Source organism: Silene latifolia, unplaced genomic scaffold (assembly GCF_048544455.1).
Source record: "Silene latifolia isolate original U9 population unplaced genomic scaffold, ASM4854445v1 scaffold_70, whole genome shotgun sequence".
In the NCBI taxonomy this organism is placed as follows: domain Eukaryota; kingdom Viridiplantae; phylum Streptophyta; class Magnoliopsida; order Caryophyllales; family Caryophyllaceae; genus Silene; species Silene latifolia.
The window spans coordinates 1,985,537-1,999,124 of record NW_027413609.1 but is presented as its reverse complement, the minus strand read 5'-3'; the positions used below and the strand labels follow the sequence as shown (position 1 = coordinate 1,999,124).

At 40.3% G+C, this 13,588-nt stretch overlaps 1 non-coding gene across 1 annotated transcript; it reads right to left on the bottom strand.

Annotated features, from left to right (window-relative positions):
• Window positions 1–5,230: 5,230 nt before the first annotated feature.
• LOC141640063 (small nucleolar RNA R71) lies at window positions 5,231–5,337 on the bottom strand. Its single transcript, XR_012542809.1, has one exon. It is a non-coding gene; the product is annotated as a small nucleolar RNA R71 (small nucleolar RNA).
• Between the last annotated feature and the right edge of the window lie 8,251 nt (window positions 5,338–13,588).

The window sequence follows — 13,588 nt, the reverse complement described above, 5'->3', positions numbered from 1 at the left end:
GGAAAGACGAGAGCAATCACGGTTGAGTCTGACCTGGACACCCATAAGAGGCGCGAGCCTCCCTGCATAGCAAGGAGCTCCTGTCTCAGGCCAAAACTCAGTTTTGGCTCGTCTAACCTATATTTGAATCGTGTTATGCATTGTTCATGCTTATAGACTCATAAAAATAGTAAAAACATGAAATAAGTGAGTTGTTTACACCCTCAAACTTACGTGTATTGATATTTGCGTGGTAGACGACTTTAGAGACGGTTTCTCGTTGTGACTACTCGCAATCAAAGAAGGTTAAAAGAGTGCCTTAAAAAGGGATTTTGTTTTGAAAATATGTTTGAAAATATGTTAACTAAAACATGTTGATTGATGAATTGAGTTGGTCAAATGGGTCGGTCGAATGCACAGCGACGGTACCAAAAAATATGTGTAAGGCTTGTGTTTACGATCGGTAGGTCGTAAACACGTGTCGATTTTGTGACTTAGGAAGTCGGGTCTAGAATTTTAAGGGAGAAGGAGGGGGCGGACTCTCGCGTGAAGATTGTTTTGTGTGATGGTATGTATTTATAGAGAAATGTAGGATGGTAGGTTGGTCGATTTTTCTTGGAGGCTAAGGAGACACCCAATTGAGGCGCGAGCAAGCCTGCTATGCAATGGGGTGCCCTGTCCTTTTCAATTTGGATGTGGCCAATTCTCCATCCATTATTGATTTGTGGTAATCAAATAGGATGTCGTGTAACAATATGGGCATCTAATAAGATGATTTTGGTGTTACTTGAGGTTGGTGTTTTGTGTGCTTGACTCGGGTTTCACCCGTGTGAGTCGGGATTTGAATTTCGAGTCGGTTTTTAGCCCGGTGTCGGTTTTGATTCTAATAAGGGTCATTTTAATGGAAATGACATGATGAAAACATTCATGGCATTATTTTTGACATTCGGGATTTTGGTTGACTCGGGTTGACTAATGTTGACTCGAGTTGCGGGTTTCTGAGTCGGTTTCGGGTCCGAAAACGGTTTTAACTCTAAATAGTGTTATTTTAATGCAAATGAAGTTAGAAAACTTTTGAAATCATTTTTCATATCCGAGTAGTGCATTAAACCGTCTCATGTATAGCTAATCCACGCACGCATATCAAAAACACGTTATAGTCCGATCATCATCGGGTGGTTTTTGGAAGGGGCAGATACTGGGTATCTACAGAAACGACCGCGGGAAGGGATGGTACCCTTCCAATGATTGCACTAGCTTTGATTATGAGGATGATTACAAGGAAGATGGCACGACAATCTAGCTATCACAATGTGTAATGTCCCGAGTTGGTCTCGAATGAATCTTTCTCCTCTTCTCCTTGTCTATTTTAGGGTCAAAACCCTAACCAAGTCTAGTTCCCTTGCACGGCAAGGAAATTTGTATCCGGGTCTTTATTGGACTTCTTTCCATAATTTGCTATTCAGGATTCTATTCTCCCTGATCTCCCTGAAATCTCCCTGAGATCTCCCTGACCCCTTTAGCTCGCGGACCCCTTATGAACATCAAACAGCCTGGCCCAATCTACTATACAAGTATTGATGCACCCATTTGTCCATTGGCCCAATGCGCAAAATTTGGCCCAAACAATGACTTATGCTAGTATCGACCTATTCCATTGTGAGTCTCCTACCCCTCCTTTAGCTTTGTTGTTTTTATCCCTTGATTACATTGATAACATGAATTGTACAATTGTTATAACATCTAGTTTAGAGCATCTTTAGAGTCATTTCGGGCACTTTGGTAGTATTATTGAGTTTTTGAGTCCTAGCACCATTCAAAGGACTCACACCTCGGCATCATTGAGGTGTCTATCTTTTTGCTCCCACTACAAAGAATCTAAAATGACAAACTTCATTCATGCATTGCATTTCAAGCCTTGTGGATGAACTTCCTCCTTTTTGTACTAGAAATAGTGATTTGTCCGGTTTGGGGAAGTTCACTCATAGGGAATGCGAGTTAATCTAAATTAGCTCTCCGGCCAATAGAAAGCATGCATCATATAGTTTAGTCTAGTTTGCATCACTTGTATATACTTATCACGTTTAAATATCTCACATATAGTTTGCATCTAGTATAGAATCATGCATCATTCATTCATTCATTTGCACAATTCCCTATTATTTTGTCCATTGGGGAAAATGTCCATTCTAAGTGTGGGGATGGGGAATTCTAACACTATCTAACTCAAAAGTTCAAAAATGATAAAAATTTCAAAAATTTCAAAAAACCAAAAACATGTTCTTCCCTTTTGTAGTGTGCAAATGTATATATTGTATATATTTGTTTGTTTGTGTTCACTCCTATCACTTGGGACCGACTATGCCACATTCGAGGTATGAGGAATATGAAGAACGCATGGTATGATCTTTTCAAATCTCCTTTTTCCTCTTATATGTTAATGACAATGTAGCTTCTTTTTGTTTGATGCGGTACAAACCAATATGATTTTAGGAGTTTCATTTAGATTATATGGCATACTAGTGATAGTAGAATTTGCATTAGGTTGTATATATGCTAGTTCCATCATGGCATGTAGTTGCATATTTGGAAATTTTTTGTGAAAATGTCAAGTTGGGAAGCTTGGCAAGTGTATATAGGCTCTTGTAGATAATTTTTCCCCCTTTGACTTTGTTTGCTAGAATACCCTCAAGACACCCTAGGATGTGTCATACTAGTATCTCTTGACCCTTGGACTAAGGCCTAGTCAAGGGTACCTTGTGGTGTGATAACTCCTTAGCTACCGTTTATTCCAAGGTGACCCTTGATGTCATGCAACCGTTCTTTCATTTCTATCATCATGTTTTGCCAATACAAAGGGAATGGGCTCAAGTACCAAAGTGAAAGTCAAAAAGTTTGCAAAAAAAAAAATATTTCATCAATGAAAAGAGGAGAAAAAATAGACTCCTTGATGTGACTCATAATTGTGCATGTTTAGTCCCCGAACTAGCCTCATTCCTATGCTTTCTAGTGCTATTTAGGGTCGTTTCCTATCTTTAGTTCTCTACTTTGCATATTCTTTGAGGTTTTGTGTCCTTGGTAGGAGAGGATTGCTAACCTTGCACTTATGGAGCAAAGTAGAGCTAAATGGATTGCATCCAATGACCAAGCATCAAAGAGGAGACCATTACTAAAGGCCTAAGTGAATAAATGAAGTAGAAATGGGCAATGATGAAGAGCCTCAAGACCTACCAACGATCCCCATGGATCCTTGGGTAGTTAAAGAAGAATAGGAAGAGCTGATCAAAAATCCGGACGTCCCGAGCAGAAGCTGGGCGTCTCAAAGCTCAATCTGAGCGTCTCAACCTCAGGTCGAGAGGATCTTTGGGCAGAGTGAGTTTGCTTCAATCCATAATCCGGGCGGCTCTCTCTAGGAGTTGAAAAGCACTAATCATCTTCTTAGGGACTTAATCGTTATTTAAGCCCTTAGTTACCCTAATACTTGTACTTAGTATAAATACCCCATTGTGTTAGGGGATTAATAACCAAGTTCACCTAGTTAGAATTCAGCATTAATCAAGTTCATCAAGTTGTAATCTCTTAATCCAATATTAATCAAATCTTAATTCCTCTTTAATCCTTCAAGTGTTCTTAGTTCTAATTTGGGTAATTCGAAGATTATTTGGGTTTATTGAAGACTTGACAACTCTTCATCATTCATCAAGTGTTCTTCTATTATTCTTTGCTTATTAATTGGATCATCCTCAATTTAGTATAATCATTTTTACCCTTGCTTATTTATTTACTCATTTACCGTGTTTAACTTTGCTAATATGATTGACACCTTCATTGGCATGTTTGCCATAGTCATCAGTGAGTAGTCCCCTAGCTAGGGTTAATGGGGGATTAGGGAAACTATAACATGGGGGTAGATCCATACTTAATCTAATATGTTATCATATGATTACTTGCTTGTTGTAGTGTTAACCTATGCACATGTTATGCTTGATAAAATGGTAAACTATGAAACCTTGCATCTTGCACATCTCTTATCTATTCAACAAGACTTGTAAGATATAAACTAACTCCAGTCTTGTTAGACCATACATAGAAGTGAATAGGAAGATAGTAAGTCGACTTGTAGATGTTGTACAGTCTAGACGACTCGGCTCCGGGACCCAAATCTTCCTATGAACCGTAAGACATAAACAAACTCAGTTCCTCTACAACAATAATTGCTTGCAACTATGAAAACATGTTCGTATGATCACCACCATGAATCCCCTATGAACCCATGACACCCTAGTGCCTTAATCTATTGTTTAAAAACCCCCACTTTATTTACTTGTTTTGCTTTCATTTCTTTACATTTCATTGTTATAGTAATGTAACTTGATACTTCATATCTCAACCCAATTTGTGACAACCTAAGACATAGCTTTCAACAACCGATAACTTAATTCAATACCCGTTCATTGGGATCCGACCTTTAAATATTGTTTTGGTTGGTTAACTTAGACGACAAAGTTTCGAACCGCACCAAAAATGGCGTCGTTGTCGGGGACGGTGTTTAATTGAATTGTTGTCTTTTGTTGTTTTTAGTTGTGTCTTTCTTAACCTTGGGGAAGTCAAACTCCTCAAGGTAGTTTTAATTGTTTTCTACTTGTTTGCTTTTTGCATGTCTAGAAGATCACAAGGTAGACCTTTTCCTATTGATCCCGAAATTGAAAGAACTTTGACCAATCTTACAAGAACCGCTAGAGGGGCTTCAACAAGTTTGGGTATTGGAGAACTTGTGGACATCGGTCTTATCCAATTGGATAGTGTTGTGTTTACCAACCCTTTTGCAAGAGAAGGACAGGAGAACCCAATTCAAAACCAACCACAAAATCAACCCACCATGCCTAAATTTTCATCTCATTCCATACCTACTTAGGAGAACCTACAAAATGGTACTCCAACACCACCTCACTTAACCGGTAATTTCATTGCCAAATCCGCATTCATACAACTAGTTGAGAGAAGCCAATTTGGAGGGATGCCTAGTGATGATCCTCATCTACACAGGTAAACTTTTTGTGACTATTGTGATGCTATCTCTCAAACCGGAGTAACCCAAGATCAAATTCGGTGGGTGTTGTTTCCTTTTTCCTTGATCAGAACCACAAAACAATGGTTGAAGAGCCTAGACAAGGCTACCCTTGGTATTGATTCATGGAAGAAGTTAGCACTTGCCTTCTACAAGAAATTTTATCCTCCGGAGAAGACTAACATGTTGAGAGCCCAAATCATCGGGTTCAAGCAAGGGGATGAGGAATCATTATATGAAGCATGAGAGAGATTTAAGGACACTTATCACTCTTGTCCACACCATGGACTTAGTGAGTGGTTCCTTGTTCAACAGTTTTGGAATGGCTTATATGGAGACTCACGAAATGTGCTTAATATGGGATCCAATGGGAGGTTTACCGAAGTTGATGACAACCAAACATGGGCCAAAATCGAAGAGATGATGGTTCATAATTCCCAATTAGTAGGCCTCGAAAAGCCATTAGAGGAGGAAAGCATGAGGTGGATTCCATCACACAATTGGGTGCTCAACTAAGTGCACATATCGACACTATTGTAACAACAAATTTTATATTGCGATAACTGAAATACAAAACAAGGAAACAAATAAATTGTATTAATAAATATCAAAAGTACGTGTACAATCTCTAATGTATCCTCTGATTCTAATATGTCGTAAGGGGTACGTGTACGGGGTACACGTAACTGGTGCGCTGTAGACAACTTTAATTACTCTACGAGCGATGTTAATTTGATTTCTTGAGAGGGTCGTGATGACTTGAATCTCTCTTGAAGGTTTGAATTTGTGATTGAATCTATAACGCAGGCGGCACGATTTAATGTGCCTGTTGACTACTTGCAATGATTTTGACAGAGAGGATTTGTAGGAATTTGTACCTTGTTCTCTCTAGCTCCTTCACAATTATGAATTTTCAACCCTTTAAATGAATGAGAAGAGCTCTATTTATAGAGTTTCAATTCCCCTTGTTGGACTTTGGTGATCACAGGCCCATTTGTGGCTTTATTTGTGAACTTGGCCCAAGTTTGCTTCTTTCTGGGCTTAGTGATCCGAATAGCTCCTTTTGTAATCCGAATCGACCCATATTTCATTTAATCGGGATAAAATAATTAAATTAAGTTAAAATTTGGTATTAACTTAAAATAATTAATTTATTTTATTTATTCGGCACAATAATAAATTTTCCGTGCTTACAAATTGCCCCCTCGGGACCTTGTCAAGTCCACCTTCTGGTGTCTTGGCATGGTGAGGTCTCGATTCATTTTGCTTTGACTTGGGAGTCAATGATGGGTACCCTAACTTGTCGCAAGAATGATCCATTTTTTTGTCACCAAGTCATTATCTGACTTGGCGGGTGAATTTGTATTTGACATGGAAGTCGAGGCATATCCAAACTCGTCGTAAGGGTAATATTTTTTTGACGTCACCCTGTCATTATCTGACTTGGCGGATGACACACATTTTTTGTTTGACTTGAAAGTCATGAGGTATTCGAACTTGTCGTAAGAATGACCCAGTTTTTAACATGTTCGTCATAATATATAACTCGACGAGTGACATAAAGACCGACGCCTCTTTATTCAGACGAAATTTCCATGTCACCTCAATTTCCAATAAGGCGCACAAGTAGATACAAAAGTTCAGCCTAATAATTTAATATTTAGGAAAGTAGTACCATCCTAAATTTCTCCCACTTAGGTAGGGTTTATGGAAACCAAAACATATATATACGCCAATGTACCTTAACCACAAAGTTAGCAAACTCCAACTCCATCTTGGCGGTACTTTCTATTTTCTTCTGCAAATTCTTGCATTGCTCTCTTATTTTCCCGTGCCTTTCAAGCACACAACATATTGACCTTTTTTTTTAATGTGTGCCAACAGAGCATCACTATTACTGAACATCGCTTCGCTTCGATTTTTCACCTTCATTGTGCCACGGGTCCGACTGATTCGGGTAAGTTTTAATTGCTTTTCTTCTTCCTTGTCAAATTACTCGCTCAAAGTTTGAATTGAACTGGTGCTTGAATTTCGACTAGCATAAACCTGAACTTCGTCTACTTTTCCGTTGTAAGTTTGTCTTGCACTTGACTTAGATTGACCCAAGTCTTTCCCAGAAATTGTGTTTTCATGATTCAAGCCTAGATCAATAAATTCGCTTTGAAATCCCCAACTTTGTCTAAAAATAGGCGTCGAATATGAGCATCAACGATGTTGAATGTAGGCAACCATTAGTTTAATTAGATGAAGAATGTAGGCGAAGAGTCGCTCTTGTCGTCAGGACGAATTAAAAAAATATCTCGTAATAGTTCGTAATACCATGGGAATTAGAAGGTTTCTTTGTTCTATTTTAGCTGTACTAAGACGTCTCTCTATTATATTAATCTTGTTTGTTTGGTTATCATTGTGGCCCATGCTCTACTTGCTTCATACTGACAACCAATTTTCCCTCTGTTTGAACGTCTCTTTGCTACCCATTATTTTTTCCTATGTAAATATTTAACCATTCCTCATACCAAGCATATACACCGCAATGTCGTATGGTGACGTTTTCGCCTTCTTGCTTGAGTTTCTATGCTCTAATTTAACTGAATTATGGCCAAATTTCTCCATGAGTTGACCCCGTGTATACTTCACCCTTTTACTTGAATCAAATTGATGATCAAGATTTAACTAAAGAAAGATTTACACAAATGTTTCAAACCCAAATTCCATTCCCGAGTTTAACATAGACCAATCCATACTCCAAATCATATGTGCTTGGCCTAAATTTACCGAGAAACCGCGAAATATCGAGTCTAGCGACTTGGTGATGCGAGCGTCGATAAATGAGGACGAACTCTGGTTAGGATAGTGAGCTTACCGACATTTGAAAACGGTGGCTAAGTTGGATGTAGAAGAAATAGGTACTGAGAACCATATGGGAATTTTATTCGGGTAAAGCAGGAGGTTTGCTGGCCACCGTTGTGCTTTGTTTTTTTTTTTTTTTTTTTTGGTGTTTTTTTTTATGTTTTTTTGCTACATACCAATGTAACTGGACTGATATCTTGTTTTATCAATATATATCGCAGGTCCAAGTTTGGGCGGAGTACGAATATAATTTTCCTTTTCAAGCTTTGTATTCCCTATAAAGGTAATACATACATTTTTTTGAAAGTTTGTATTCGTAACTGAATGACTGCACATATTTTGCCCCTCTTCTCTTGTTAGTATGTTTTCTTGATGACCCGCAGGGATTATGTTCCAACTTTATTTTGGCCAAGCAATGTCAATTTATCAGTATTTTCACGCACTGCAATCTTATTTATCCACCGCGGATGATTTATTACTCCAGGCAATATTTCAGCCGTCAGTTGAGTTGTCAGGGTGAACCCATTTTGGGTCATCGCGATAGGGCGAAGACTTATTACCTTTCAAGGTGAACCCATTTTGGGTCATCGCGACAGGGTGAAGACTTATTACTTGTCAGAGTGAACCCATTTTTGGGTGATCGCGACAGGGTAAAGATTTAATACTTGTCAGGGTGAACCCATTTTGGGTCATCGCGACAGGATGAAGACTTATTACTTGTCAGGGTGAACCCATTTTTGGGTCATCGCGACAAGGTGAAGACTTATTACTTGTCAGGGTGAACCCATCTTTTTGTCATCGCGACAGGATGAAGACTTATTACTTGTCAGGGTGAACCCGTTTTTGGGTCATCGCGATAGGATGATGACTTATTACTTCTCAGGGTGAACCCATCTTTGGGTCATCGCGACAGGATGCAGACTTATTACTTGTCAGGGTGAACCCGTTTTGGGTCATCGCGACAGGATGAAGACTTACTTGTCAGGGTGAACCTGTTTTGGGTCATCGCGACAGGGTGTGTGAGGGTGAACCCGTTTGGGTCATCGCGACACACTTTTGAAAAGCGATGCAATAAACCTCTTTATGAAGACTATTATTTCATCACACCTCCAACTTACGCTCTCCCTAGGAGACTTGCCAGATGAATACACTTCTTGATTTAATGTCTCTCCTACTTGTAAAAGACTTCCTCATATTCTCTATATTGACTTGTATTTGTCCTTTTTTGCAGGGCTGCAACTCGCAATGGACCTGACTCGTCGACTCAAAGAGAGTACGAGCTACTCCTAGATGGGTCATATTGGGTTCCCTTTGGAGTTACCATGCAATGAACCCACTAGTCCATTCTAAGGAAGCTCCAAGCCATTATGTGCCAGGTTGTTGCAACATTTCATCACCTGTATGCGATGTGACCCCTTTTTTTTTAAGAGCCTTCCATGTCTAACCGTAAAGCACAGAGTGTGAATACCCAGCTCAAGTGGAACTCATCATCGATTAACATGGTCTTGGTTTTTTACAAACTTGATTGACGATTGACTGTAATTTTAGCCGTACACAGTTTAAACACTTGCGGGTCAGAAGTAATTTTGTTGTTGTTATTGTTTTTTTTTTTTTTTTTTTTTTTATATTTTCTTGGTGTGGCTTCACTTGAACAACGTGTTTCCTAAACTGCCTACGTACTTAAAAGCTACTAGGGGTGACAACTTGCAAGATCAAGCCAACGTAGTTCAAGAGTTGGATTTTGGGTTTTTTTGTTTGGAGGTGTGGCTGCACTTGAGCTACATGATCATCCAAGTTGCCTACATACCTGTGAAGCACAAAGGGTATTTCACAAGATCAAGCCTACGTAGTTCATAAAAGAAGGAAATAATTTTTTTCTTTTTTTTTGGAAACAATTTGTTGTATGCTATTTAACCTCTTGCTTAGGAGCTTTGACTTGCAGTTTACGCTCTTGCTTAGGAGCCATGACTTTTGGGGTTTAAGAATAGTAATGCTTCAAAAACTTCCCATTAATTGGGCCTACCCGAACGCCGTCCTCATCCACGAGTTTGTAAGCACCATTTGTGTAGACCTCTTGTACCACGTATGGACCATCCTACTTAGAGGTAAATTTACCAACTGGCTTATGAGAGGTGATGATTGGCCTTAGCACCTCAAGGACAAGGTCTCCTACTTGGAAATAATGAGGGCGCACCTTTTTGTTGAATGCGCGTGACAACCTTGCTTGATAACACAGGAGCTTTTGTTTAGCCTTTAATCTTTTTTCATCAAGAGCTTCCAACTCTGCTAATCGCAATTTGTCATTTTCGTCATCTGTGAGTACTTCCTGAATAGCGATGCGCAAGGAAGGGATCTATAGCTCTAATGGGAACACGGCCACTACTCCATACACCAACGCATACGGGGTTGCCTGAGTAGGTGTTTTGTATGTGGTACGATACGCCCACAATGCCTCAACAATCCTTTCATGCCAATCTCACTTTGACTTTGCTACTACCTTTTTCAGCAAGTTGTAGAGGGTTTTATTGAAGGCTTCAGCCAAACTATTTGCAAAAGCATTGTACATGGATGACTTGTATTGTTTGAAGTTGAAGTTTTCTCCTAGACTTGTCATCAGATGGTTGAAGAATTGTTTCCCATTGTCAGTTGTGATACACTGAGGTACACCATATCTGTAGATGATTTGGGTTCGAATGAAGTCCACAACATTTTCTTTGTTCACTTCCCGTAGTGTGATGGCTTCTGCCCATTTTGAGAAGTAGTTAGTGGCGGCGAGGATATACTCGTGTCCATTTGAGGCCTTTGGAGTAACAGGTCCCACAACATCAAGTCCCTAAGCTTCAAAGGGCCATGAAGAAACAGTGGGGTGCAACGGTTCTGGCGGTTGGTGTATGAAGTTTGCGTAGAACTGACAAGGTTCACATTTTTTCGCGAAGTCCATACAATCTTGCACCATGGTTGGCCAGTAATACCCCATTCTCTTTACACGATCATGAAGTTTAGACCCGGATTGATGAGAACCACAAATGCCAGAATGAGCTTCATGTATTGCTTCAGTAGCTTCGTCCTTGCTTAGACACCTCAACCATTGGCCTGAGAAAGAACGTCTGTAGAATGTCCCTTTTATAGTGAAAGAACTTTGGAGCATGTCGAAGTATTTCTACCTTGTGTCTAGGATCATCGGATAGTTTTGGTGATCCAAGAAATCAATGATAGGTTGACGCCAGTCATCTTTAAGCAATGATACTAACCAACGATTGCAGACTGGGACTTGCATAGACTCTTCTGCCCCCAGTGCCAAAGTGGCTGCAAGATTAGCAAGCGCGTCAGCCAACTTATTGGCACTCCTTGGCACATGAGCAACATGGATGTCGTCAAGTTGTTTCAGTAGTTGTAATGCCTGTTGATGGTAGGGAATCAAGTCTTCCTTTTTCACTTCATATTCACCAAGGACTTGGTTGGCCACCAACTTCGAGTCACCATAGATGTTCATATCTCTTAACGCCTATTTCGATCGCCATTTGGAGGCCGAGTATGAGAGCTTGGTATTCTGCCATATTATTTGAGCACAACCGAGTGAGCATAAAGGAGTATGGTATGAGATGATTTTGTAGAGTTACAAATACAACTCCGGCTCCAGCTCCGTCTTTCCTCGCAGCACCGTCAAAGTTCATCTGTCATGGAGGTAGAACGTCCACGTAGAAGATTTCTTTTCCTGGGAGGTCATCTGAAATTTCCCACTCTGCTGGTACTGGATGATCAGCAAAGAAGTCGGCAATAGCTTGACCTTTCACAGCCTTTTGAGGCACGAACACCAAGTCCTACTGCTTAAGTAACACTGCCCATTTTGCAAGCCTTCCAGATAAGGCAGGTCTTGAGAGTATATACTTGATTGGGTCGGCATTTGAGACCACGTGTATCGTATGCGCCTGCATGTAGTGCTTCAACTTCTGGATGGCAAACACCAAAGCAAGACATATCTTCTCTATGGGCGAGTAATTTAATTCAGCTCCCACCAAGGTACGGCTGAGGTAGTAAAGGGCTATTTCCTTGTGGTCTTCAATTTCATGAGCACACATTTCCCCTAGTGAGCGTTCTTGTGCTGCGACGTAGAGGACACGTGGCTTTCTTGGAATTGGTGCCCCCAGCACTAGTGCACTAGCCAAGTACTTTTTGATGCTATCAAAAGCATTTTGCATTTTTCATCCCATTGGAATGGAGCATCCTTTTTCATAAGATATCTGAACGGCTGGCAACATCCTGCTAGGTTAGATATGAACCTTCGAATGTATGCCAAACGACCTTACAATCCGCGCAGCTCTTTCAACGTCTTTAGTTCTGGCATTTCCTTGATGGCTTTGATTTTTGTTTGATCAATTTCAATGCCTTTGTGCCTGACCACAAACCCTAAGAACTTCCTAGATGTGACACCAAATGCACACTTGAGTGGATTCATCTTGAGTTGACATTTTCTAAGTCTCTCAAAGATGGTTCGAAGGTCTTTGATATGGTCTTCTCTTTTATTTAATTTGACAACCACGTCATCAACATAACACTCTATTTTTTTATGCAGCATGTCATCAAAGATCTTTTGCATTGCGCGTTGGTACATAGCGCCAGCATTCTTCAATCTAAACGGGATGACCGTGTAGCAGAAGATCCCTTTTGGGGTTCGAAAACCCGTTGCTTCTTGATCTTCAGGTGCCAAATGTATCTGATTATAACCAGCAGTACAATCCATCAATGAGAGGGCTTCATGACCAGTGGTTGCGTCAATCATCAACTCTATGATTGGCAAAGGGAAGTCATCCTTCGGGCATGCATCATTAAGGTCTCTGAAGTCGACACATATGCGTAATTGTCCATTCTTCGTTCTGACTGGGACAATGTTTGCTATCCAGATAGAATATTTGACTTCTCGAATGAAACCTGCTTCTATGAGTTTGTGGACTTCCTTTTCAATTTCAGGTATAAGCTCCGGCCTGAAACGACATTGAGGCTGCTTTTTGGGATTGATGCCCTTCTTGATTGCTAGACGATGAACTGCAACTTTTGGGCTGAGTCCAGGCATCTCTTTATAGCACCAAGCGAAGATATCTTTGTACTCGACCAAAAACTTGAAGTACTCCTCTTCTTCTTCTTTAGTCACTAGAGCACTAATATAGATGGGTCGAGGATCTTCAGTAGTTCCCAAGTTGAGTTCCTTGAGTTCATCCACAGTCGATTGCCCCCCGTCTTCAAGTGTTTCAGGGGCCTCGTCTGCCTCAACTTCTTCGCTCTCATCAGGTATCTCTTCTGCTGTGATGTGATATGACGACGTTGTAATTTCTAAGTCACTTGACTTCTTTGCATCACAGGGACGTGTAAATGATGGCACAAGCTCTTCGGCATTGTTTTGCTGACCAGTAAGAACTAGTACGCGCCTCCTTGCTTGGAGTGGTTCATGCTGGATGATATCCACTACTTGCATAAGCTTCATGCGAGATGGTATTGCGCATCTCAAGTCATCACTTACTCTTACTTCTTCTTCATTTTGTTTTGCAGAAGTTGAGAGAGGACGACTCTCATCAATATTATTCTTGGGAGCCCCTAGTCGACTGAAGACCGTTTTTGATGGAGCGCCCAAGCGATCATGGATTGTGCATTTCTTGCTTGTGTGCAACGAGGACGTTGATGTTTTGACTTCACTTT